Below are 10,727 nucleotides of genomic sequence, written 5' to 3' on the forward strand. Positions count from 1 at the left end.
CGTCCACCTAAGCGAGAGGCAAGCTTTCTCCTATCGGAAGACCAAAAATAATTGCTTGTTGCGCGACCTTGAGAAGGCGAACCGAACTGATAGCAGCAGCACCACGCAAAATCGGAAAATCTGAATCCTGAAACTTTGTACACGTGACTTTCGATCACGAAGCATCCGAGTAGACAACGCCTTGGGGCGATATGAAAGGCACTTTTGGCAAGTAGAAAATGCGTAGAAACGAAATGTTAGATGGAATTGTTGTACGAAACAAACGAAACCGCGTTTGTGCAACTGGTCTGTAGCTAGACAGGGCCATTGGACTCTCAAGAAGGCAAGAATTGTATGGAAAGTGATTCTTAAAACTAAGCGAATAAAATGACAGTATATTTTATCATTTACAAGGGCCCTCATCCGCTTACAATTTTGAAAATTACTTTCAGTAATTCTTGTCTTCTTGGACAGGAGGTGCATTAAACTTTTTGGTGTAGAAACAGACAGAATGCCCGCCTACCTACCACGTTTGAAAGAAGGTCATAGACAGACAAGAAAGTAATTTTCAAGAACGCAAGAACGGCAGTCGACATGGATATTGAGCAACGTGTGACTGAGAAATACAATCGGAACAAAGGACAAGATTATTCAAGAAACAGTAATTTTATAAAACTTCCTATAATTAACTCAAACTCAGTTCATCCTTTTATCCTCTTTTGTTTGTTATACTTTTGTATTATTCATGTTTTATATCGCTTTTCTGCCACTTGTAGATAATCGCGACTATGAAGATGAATGATGATCATATTAAATCTATGAAGGGATGTTATAAAAAAAAACAGCCATGCCCAGATGTCTACTCGAACTTGAAATGTTTGGTACGTACCGAGTGTATGAATGGATTACTAAACGACTTCGGCCTTCGAGGCTACGGTTTCAGTTGCAACATGCAGTATAATTACGTTTCTACTACTCTGAATTGACCAAAGCATGTGGTATGTATCCTTCATTTTACTTAAAAAGCCCCCTTTATACATGAGATACTACAAATAGTTTCAGGCATACCCTTGAATTCTGATTGCCTGGCACTTTTTTTTTTAACTAAGTAATGAAGTGACGTTTATATTCATATTAGGCCTACGACTAGCTCGAACTAAAAACTCTTGTGAAATACTGTGTATATGTTATCCTTGTGAAGTGAGGAACTTCATATTTTGCTAAGAAAATATGTATGAAAAATTATATTTGTAGCTACTACTTGAAGAATTCAAATTATTATTATGATGGAATTTCAACTTACGTACAATCTGCATATAATGTGTTATCGGAGAGGAGTTTTTGTCTCGCAGTCAATTTATTTTTAGTTGAGGAACTCGAGAGTAAGCTGGAAATATATAATGACCCACGTTGTGGTGTGCTGTTCGATTAATCAGAATTGGAGTGAGAGAAATCTGTAGTTAAGTTCATTCAACACGTCAATTTGTAACTGTGAATGCAAGTTTTCTTTGATTTAGAAGGAAATCAGTCTGCTATTGTTGTAAGTAATAAATGGAAATATATATATTTTCTGCTCGAGTAGGAATCCGCAGCCGTTATCCAATCAATCAGTTTCTCTGTGTGAAACTTCTGTCTAGGAAAGCTACATACAATTTGCTTTTAATAACAGCAGCTTCAAAATAACCTATCCATTCTTGTCATGCCAAGTAATGTTTGATTTTGATTTGTTATATTTAAATTTGGTTTTATGCCAGTTTTGGCTAATCGCGAAGACGAGGATGGGTGATGAAATGGCAAAATTGATGAAAGGACATCACAAAGAAAATAATGCACAGGCTGTGATCCGAACTCGGAACCTGTGGCGTCGTATTGCACTGTGCTAACCACTCCGCCACGGAGCTCTGCAAAATAATGTTTGACCATACATTGTTCATGAAATAAAAACATAACATATACAGTGGCTCACATTAGTAATCAAATACGTAGCATCTTGCTGCATTCCTTCACAATATTTGAAAATTAACAACATGTACATAAATATAAACGATGGTGAAATATTTATACGCATTTCTTAAAGTTATATGTAACTTTTTTTAAAAAAATTTGGGTGCGTCAGCACTTAGGCTATTTTGCACCCGCCACGTTATACGGGGTGCAGCCCCTTACCATAACAAATAACATAACTGTAATGTCGCATAACTGAAATATTAAAATATTCTGACTTAGGTTAAAAGCTGAGGCTGTAAAGAGGCACTCAGCGCATATGACAGAAAGCAGGAGAACACACAGAATTATACTGGCCATAGGGCCAGTCGCCAGAGTCTCGTTAGTCTGGAAAGAGCAGTCCAGGGCGTACTACGTGGAATGAAGTTGAGGATTGGATGTAATACGTGGAAGGTCACCCCTTACACCCCTGTTACGTTTAAATATTTGAAAATAGTTATTTATGTTTGGGTGTGAAAAAAGAGATCACTTTAATATTCAGACAAATCGTGAAAGCCTTCTGTTTCTGTTAAGCTACGTTTCCATTCTGACAAGTTCCAGACCCATGACGCGCAACATGTGCAGGCGCATGTTGCGCGTCATTCAGTGCACTGTTTCCAATTCAAAACTACTTCTGCAAAATACGCCTACAACAGCACCGGAGTGCAGGACTTGAGTGTAGCGTTGTTCCATTGTGCTTTAGAGTAGTCAGTGTTTCTTCTCTTGTATTGTAATAATTTGGTAGTGATTTAACTTGTGTAAAGATGAACAATACAACTATGGCGGGTTTTGTGGTTATGGCAGGCGCGTACCATGAACTTGTAAAAATAAGAGGCGAAAACGACCTAGATGGTGGATTAGAAGTTTTCTAGCGAAAAGAAATTCGGAAGGAGCATATAACTCGTTGATGAGAGACTTACGTCTTCAAAGTGGATACGAAAACTTTGTAAGAATGACTGTAAGTGATTTTGCATTGTTATTAAATCTTGTTGGACCACAGATTGTAGTCGCGTCGTCTGTTTCTACTCTAGTGCGCATGCCCCAGGAACTTGCTGCAGGCTGTTTCCATTGTCCGCGGCGCATGTTGTGCGTCTTAATTGTTGGGGCAATTTTGTCCCCGGCACTTGCGCCGCAGCATGTTGCAGACAATTTCCATTTCAACAAATGCTTGGCACATGCAGCGTCGCATGCCGCGCGTCATGTTGCGCGGCAAATTTGTGGTAATAGAAACGAGGCTTTACATCGTTTTTTTTTACTGGTCAACTACAGTGCGGGGAAGGAACAATTGATGCTACTTCCTGACTACATTTGTTACCAGTAGCTGCATTGCTCCCTGACTGAAGTACGAGAAAAATGGGTAACAAAAACAAAAATACAACATTTGACGAATGGCAGCTATTTATTTTTACCGTACCTAACCAAAGGGTACAGGGAAATTGAAAATGTTAAGTAGTATATGTAAGCGTACCGTGGGTGATGCAATAAAACGTAATGACAAGCAAAATGAGGTAGATTCCGTATCTCAGAAAATTCAACCAAGAGAAATAGGAGAATGAAATGAAGGAGCTTCAGTATAAAAAATCAAGACCCTTTCCTCATCCCGACCCCCTTTCCAAACCAAGAGCTCCGAAAGCAGCTGTGCAACTTGGAGTAGGCATTGGGACTGCTGTACGGTTCAGTAGCGTTTCGTCCGAAAGCGAAATTTCTAGAAAAATGCTACAGTTCGTCTGCGACGGTTTAATGAGTTGCGTTTTGTTCGATCCTGGCTGATGATGAGTCACACCTTGACTAACCACTGGCAGCGATGGAATTGGTGACTAGTATACCTCGGTTTACAACTTTTAAAACTACATTGCATAGACAGCGGAGTGCAGACTCAAGACACATTGTCGAGAGAGAGGTCCCGGGTTCGATACCCGGTGGACGCACAAGTGGTTCGGATCCCACTTTAAACTGTAGGTCCAATCCCTATTAGCCTTAATGTGCATAAAGTGGACTTAAAACAACAAATCAAATCAAAACAAATCGTCGAGAGGAAGTGAACTTGGATCTAGAAATTTTAGTCATGGCTGATGGCAACACTTTATTACTATCTGTCAACTACGAAGGTGAGATTTGCAATTTCCAGAGGGAAAGAAATATTAAAACAAAAAAATATATATTTTCTTCGATGGAGCATTTAAGAGTGTTAGCAAGAGTTTGCTTCATTAAACACTATTAGGATGGTAGCCCTCGGACGAAACGCTACTTGGTCAGGTAACCGTAAGTTGCCTGTTCCTGGAATTCGGACGCGAAACGCTGCGCCAGGTGCTGTACACCTGGCGGTTCAGAAAGCGAAGATGAGCATGAGCGACGAATGCTGAAACTGACGAAGGGACACTCACAGAGAACACTCATGTGCAGATCGGGATTCGAAACCGGGACCCCTGGCGTCGTAGTGCGCTGTGCTAACCACTCTGCCACGTAATATTTTTTATTTACTCATTTATAGCTACTTCCTTTTAAACTAACTAACTAACTCTCTAGCTTTCTTAAACCCGAAGGTTCATGGCTGCAGCAACACAGGCCTTCCATCTGTCCCTATATTGAGCAAGATCTATATACTCTTTTCCATCCCTACCGATTTCCTTTAGGTCCATGTCAACGTTGTCCCTCCATCTTCGTCTTGGCCTTCCTACAGGTCTCCTACCATCAGGTTTCCCAACAAGAATCCTGTAAACTCCTCTTTCCTCTCCCATTCGTGCCACATGGCCTGCCCACCTAAGTCTTCTTGATTTAATTATTCTAATAACATCTGGACATGAATACAAATTATGTAGTTCTAAATTATGTAACCTTCTCCACTCACCTGTCTCCTCATCCCTTTTAGGTCCAAATATTTTCCTAAGAACCTTATTTTCAAATACTCTCAATTTATGTTCCTCTTTCAATGTAAGGGACCAAGTTTCACACCCATTTAATACGAGCACTACATACAAAATTACTGTTTTGTATATTTTAACTTTTAGTTTCTTAGTTATTAAACTAGAAGACAAAAGTTTATGAAGAGAGAAGTAACTTGCATTTCCTGAATTAAGCCTACTCTTTATTTCCTCTTTAATATAATTTTCATTGGTTAATATTACTCCTAAGTATTTGAATTTGGAAACTGGTTCAAACGAGTTGTTATCAATAATTATATTTTGATTATTACCTAACACTTGGTTTCGGCCTGTAAGCATATATTTAGTTTTCTCTTTGTTAACTTCCAAACCTATCTCTTTAGCAGTTTTGAAAAGTATTTTAGCATTATTCTTAATTGTATTTATATCATCCCCTAATAAGTCTACATCATCTGCATATGCTAACAACTGAGTCACACCATTTAATTTTAGTCCTTCGTTAGTTTCTGTTACCTTCCTGACAGCATATTCTAAGGCAAAATTAAAGAGCAATGGATATAATGCATCTCCTTGTTTTAACCCATCATGAATTGTAAATTTGTCAGACACATAAATACCCACACGAATTTTACTTTCTGTTTCACTGGTGCATACTTGTATCATATTAACAAGCTTCTTAGGTATTCCAAATTCGACTAATATATTATATAATTTATCTCTTTTGACCGAATCATATGCTTTTTTGAAATCAATGAATACCTGATGGACATTTTGATTATATTCCCACTTTATTCAAGTGACTTCCTTTTACCTACGCTAAAAAAAGAAATTTTAAAAAATGAATATTAGTCTTTTTTTCAACATGTCCATTGAGAATGTAAATGATCTGTCCCTTTTTTATTTTGTCAGGAAACCTTTAAAGTTTGACATTATAGTTCTTGGACTTTTGTCGCCATTGCACTGAAAGTTTACATCATTGCAAAGGTTGATATATCTATCTACCAGATAGAACACTGGAATTGAATGAGATTAGGTAGTTGTTCTGTAATGGAGATAACACAATTCCATTATAACTTTGTCATTCGGTAGAATAATCGATTACTTTGATTTCACTATTATTCAAAATGTATCTATCTGTTAAAAGCAAAAGTAAGAACCGAAGTCCACCATACCAGCAACACTACTACTTCTAAGCAGCTCCCACAATTGACTGAGGTTAGAATGAAAGTTTGTCTTGTTTTAACCTTTTGACGCCCAAGACCTTTTTCACAAGTAAGCCTCTGGGTACCGAGCCGATTTTGAGCAAAATGCAGAGTTTCAATTAAATAAGTGTAGATCGGAAGCTAATTGTCCTAGAGAGATGAGTGATATACCGTTGTACGCGGAATGAACCAGAGATTCAGACTATATGAAATTTTTGCAAATATGTGGCGAGGGGGAGGGGGCTAACTCTCAAAATTCCAAAATTTCGGGATAAAAATTGTGTTCCCCCACCCTCCCCTCAAGCATGTTCATGCAATAATTAACATATATTATTATAGCTAAAATGCAATTGCGCGATATATATAATTTTTGGTTGACTTTCCTTTTCCAGGTGGTTCGTGCCCTTGCCTTTTTTTCGGACATTCATGCAAAGGTTCTATTTTTATTTCGCGTCTACCACTTTCGGTTAATCGCGATGATAAAGGATGTGATAGGTGATGGAAGTGGTATAAAGACAAATGACCCATCCATATTTTCTAATCCGACATTAGACTTCGCAGTGTATTACGCTAACTAATTTGCCACGGGATCGGCTTCTTCGTGTTTGTCTACTCATCAAATGATTGATTAGTTATTCAAACTATATAGGTAGGAAAGCTATATAACATAACGAAACAGAAAAAAAATCCACTTGACGTCTTCTAGTACTATCATCAGCCTACAATTTCATGCTCTCAAATCCACACAGAAAACTTCTTGTGGCATTAGTTTTACGGAATGGCCTTGGGGAATAAAGATCGCCCATTTCCTGGTTCAGCTCGAAACAATCAGGTGCCTTATCGAAGCTGCTGTTGAGCACGCAGGGTTTCTAACCTACTTCGCCGTAATTCAGTTGTTGTATGTATTGTAGAGCCAACCGCAGATTAAATAGGAGGAAAAATACTTTTTCCGACGGAAAATAAGTTGGCAATGCTACGAACACTGAGGCATTCTTGATAAGATGCCTGAGGAGGGTCGAGAAAACTTTCCTGAAAAAGCGCAACCCCAGTATCGAAGGTCATGCTACACGTGGATTGGCAACTTTCGGGAGCATGCTGTCTGTCTACACAATTCTACCCAAATACCTGTTTGAAAATGAATCTTCTGCTCGCATTTTATTTTTCAAATGTAGTTCTGACATTGTAGTCATTTTGCAATTATTTTTATTTGTTCTTATTTTGCTTTGCTTTTGTCACTTTTATAATTAATCGAAACTATGAAGATGGATGATAAATAGATGAAATTGATGAAGAGACACCTAAAAAAGATATTTACAGACCAGGACTCGAACCCGGGACCTAAAGTGGATAGGTTGGGGGGGGGGAGACCGTCAATAACTCCCGGTCACGAACTGGCTTATAATGTTTGTAATTTCTCAGGAGTATTTTTTGTTCTGTTCATGCATAATGCCTGCTTTCGGAAACTTAATTTATAAGTGACACACTTCGTTCGGTGGGGACAAGCCACGAATTGTTTGAGAGGAGGGACAAATCTCATTCATATACTAGATACAATCATGGACTATACTTGAAATGGCCTCCCCGATGGCGCAGTGGTTGCGTCGTCGCCTAGTAATCAAGGGGTCCCGGGTTCGATACCCGGTGGAGGCACAAGTGGTTCGGATTCCACTTCAAACTGAAGGTTCAGTCCCGATTGGCCTTACTGTGCATAAAGTGGACTCAAAACACCAAATCAATCAATCATATACTTGAAAAATGACGTGCTAAACACTACTTTCGGAGATGAGATGGACATGGCAATTTTGATATACAAGATGCACTTTTTCTACTTAGATTGTTTATGTCCAAATTGTATCCTAATAGATAATCTCGCAACAACGCAAAATGTTTAAATTGACTCGAATTCACAATGACTCATATACAGTGTGTTTATAAATGAACGGTGCGGCTTCAAAAATTAATAATAAATCTTACACGGACAAAACTTACACCGTAATCAGCAGCAACTGTCCAAGTTTATATAACTTTTTTTAAAATTGGTATAAAGATAGAAATCGAGAGGGGGCAATTGCCCCTCTGTGCCCCCTTGCAGGTGCTCTTGCCGTCTGGAAGAAATAGTGCACGAAAGACGTGAAAACTAAATCCATCTTGAGTATCCTTTTGTCTTGCTACTCTTAGATTCTGCAACCTTTCTTTCTATAGTCCAATGTTTGCCTTCCTTACCTCCTAGAATTGATTTCTGTACAAGTTTGAGGGCTAATCTACCCTGCCCCCTGTGGTTGTGCCACAACACCTTCTTCCGCCGTTGTTCCTTTGTGAACTTTCATCGGCTTCAAAATACTTCATTTTCTTCAAGAGCATAATATCGTTTAATAACCGGCGATATGATTCCTCTACCCTAAATTTCTGGAATAAAGTATAATAATATAAGGGCATGGAAATCTGGAAGGGGGGCGAGGATGGCCACCTCTCCCCTTTAGAAAACGAATGTCAGCTAAAAGTATATATTTCACACGTATAATTTGATTTGTCATACTAATTTACATTAATTATTATAATGGGGATGCAGGAATGCGATAATTTCGAATTCAAGTGGTGTTTCCTGAGGGGGCAACACTATTATCGGGTTAATATGCAATTGCATATGGCATATTTCTCTGATGTCCATGACGAGGGGGGCATTTTACCCCTCCCCTTGCACCCCGTGCGCACGCCTATTGCTACTCCTTTCTACACTAGTTGGAAGCTTTATTCAGTTTCGAGCCAAAAATGTAATTTAATATCAAATCAGGGTTGTTAAACGTCCACAAACCCATAAATTCTAATGGGTTCTATTGGGTTCCGCAACAAGACTGGAAACTTTTTTATCGCACAGTTTAAATTCGGTCCAAGTTGCGTATTCTTTCATTTCAATATGGAACTTAGACCGTCTTTTAATTGATCCGGAAAGAAGGTCCCTTTGCCGTATTTCAATTGATCAGGAGAAAAGGTCCCTGGAACGATCTGAAATACATAAAAAGGCTCTTTACGGTCCAGATCCATTTATGCTTGCTAATATTCCCTGCTGAACCGGAATTGAATTGATTTAAAATTCCTGACCCTTTAACAACCCTGGTTGAAATTCATTTTTTTACAAACAACCATATTTTTCACGGCTATTTCACATTAATCCCATACGATATACTGAGTTATTTTTCGCAATGTTCCAATGAAAGGTAAGAGATTTTGGCTATTCCTTTTTCTTCCGTGATGTTAAATAGATTATATTCGTCACGCGCCTATAACGTTACTAGCTAACATTTGTGAATTGTTCTTTCCTTGTAACGTTAACATCTACCATACTGAATTTATTTACGTTCCTTATGTAGATGGTATGTACCCAACTGCATTTTGTTCCGTTCCGCTACAGTGGTTTACATTTTGTTACATTCCTATGTAACGTTAATTAACCATATTGCCTTTCACTTCATTCCGTTACGGAGGATTGCATTCATTACGTTCCTATGTATACCGTTATTTACTACCATGTTGCATTTCGTTACGTTTTTTTGTAACGCTAGTATATACAATATTGCATTTCGTTACTACGTTCCTTGTAACTTGTAACGGTAGTATATACCATATTGCATATTACGTTATGTTCCAATGTGCTCATTTCGTTCCGTTCCTTTATAACGTTAATATCTACCACAATACATTTTGTTACGTTCCTTGTAACGTCAGTCTATAACATATTGCATTTCGTTACGTTACTTGGGTACCAGCAGTGGAACCATACTTTTCCTCCTACAAAATGGAACGTACCGTGTAACGCAAATTGGGTACGTTACGACTCCCTGGATTGGATACTAATAATTGATTTATAGTGAATATTATTTACATGTTTCTATAATTCTATAATTTATGGTGAAATATGAAACAATATTGTGCAGTACTTCCTGTAGCAAAAGTAAAAATGTGGGAATTTGTACAACGAACATTTTTCTTTCATATACTTCAGTTATTTTAGTTAAATTAACATTTGACTCTATTTGTATAGTTTGGATGTGTAAACAATCAGTAATTCTCCCTTAGCTTTTTTCCTTAACTGATGGGATTGTGTATTTTCCAGTTTGGGTGTTCCTAATATGGATGAAGTCAGCATGGAAACATTGGATTGTTGATGTACTGATGCTGTGGAGAGCAGAATTGTGATCATTGAAAGCGACGTTTGTTTGCTCCCATGTGAATTGCATTGTATGTGTGTGTGTGTAAATATGTGGGATGTGGTGTTACTCTGCTGTTTTAGAGAGAGGAATTAATGATACATTCCACTTTTCAAATACATGTTTAAATAAGTTATACAAGTTCAAATCTTTCATTTATAGTTTTAACAGTTTACGGTTTCCTTAGCAATTTTGCTTTAGTGGTCCAATTTTGAACTACATGTTTGAATACCATTTAAAGAAAAAAACTATTTTTGTGTGTAATTATACTTATGCCACCAGCATTCTTTGCAGGGACCTTAGTGTAACAAGCTAGAAAGACTGGGTCTTTGGTTCAAATCTTGTGGTATCTATGGCATCAGATTAACTTAGGCAGAAATATGATGTAAAGTAGTCAAAATAGAAATACAAGGGTTGGATAAAAAGTAATGGCAACACTGCTGTCCCGTGAAAGGGGTGAGTCACAGCGCCACAAG

The 10,727-nt window shown here is 38.0% G+C and overlaps 1 protein-coding gene across 1 annotated transcript in view; it reads left to right on the top strand.

The window, feature by feature from the left end:
- LOC145979757 (trafficking protein particle complex subunit 13) overlaps positions 1-10,464 on the top strand; it is a 73,756-nt gene extending 63,292 nt beyond the window's left edge. Inside the window, exon 11 of the mRNA XM_083112743.1 lies at positions 10,158-10,464. The gene's annotated coding sequence lies outside the window, so the exon portion shown is untranslated. The remainder of the gene's footprint in view (positions 1-10,157) is intronic.
- The last annotated feature ends 263 nt before the right edge of the window (positions 10,465-10,727 follow it).

The sequence above is a fragment of the Lepisma saccharinum genome, chromosome 26 (assembly GCF_977018435.1).
Source record: "Lepisma saccharinum chromosome 26, izLepSacc3.1, whole genome shotgun sequence".
Taxonomy (NCBI): Eukaryota; Metazoa; Arthropoda; class Insecta; order Zygentoma; family Lepismatidae; genus Lepisma; species Lepisma saccharinum.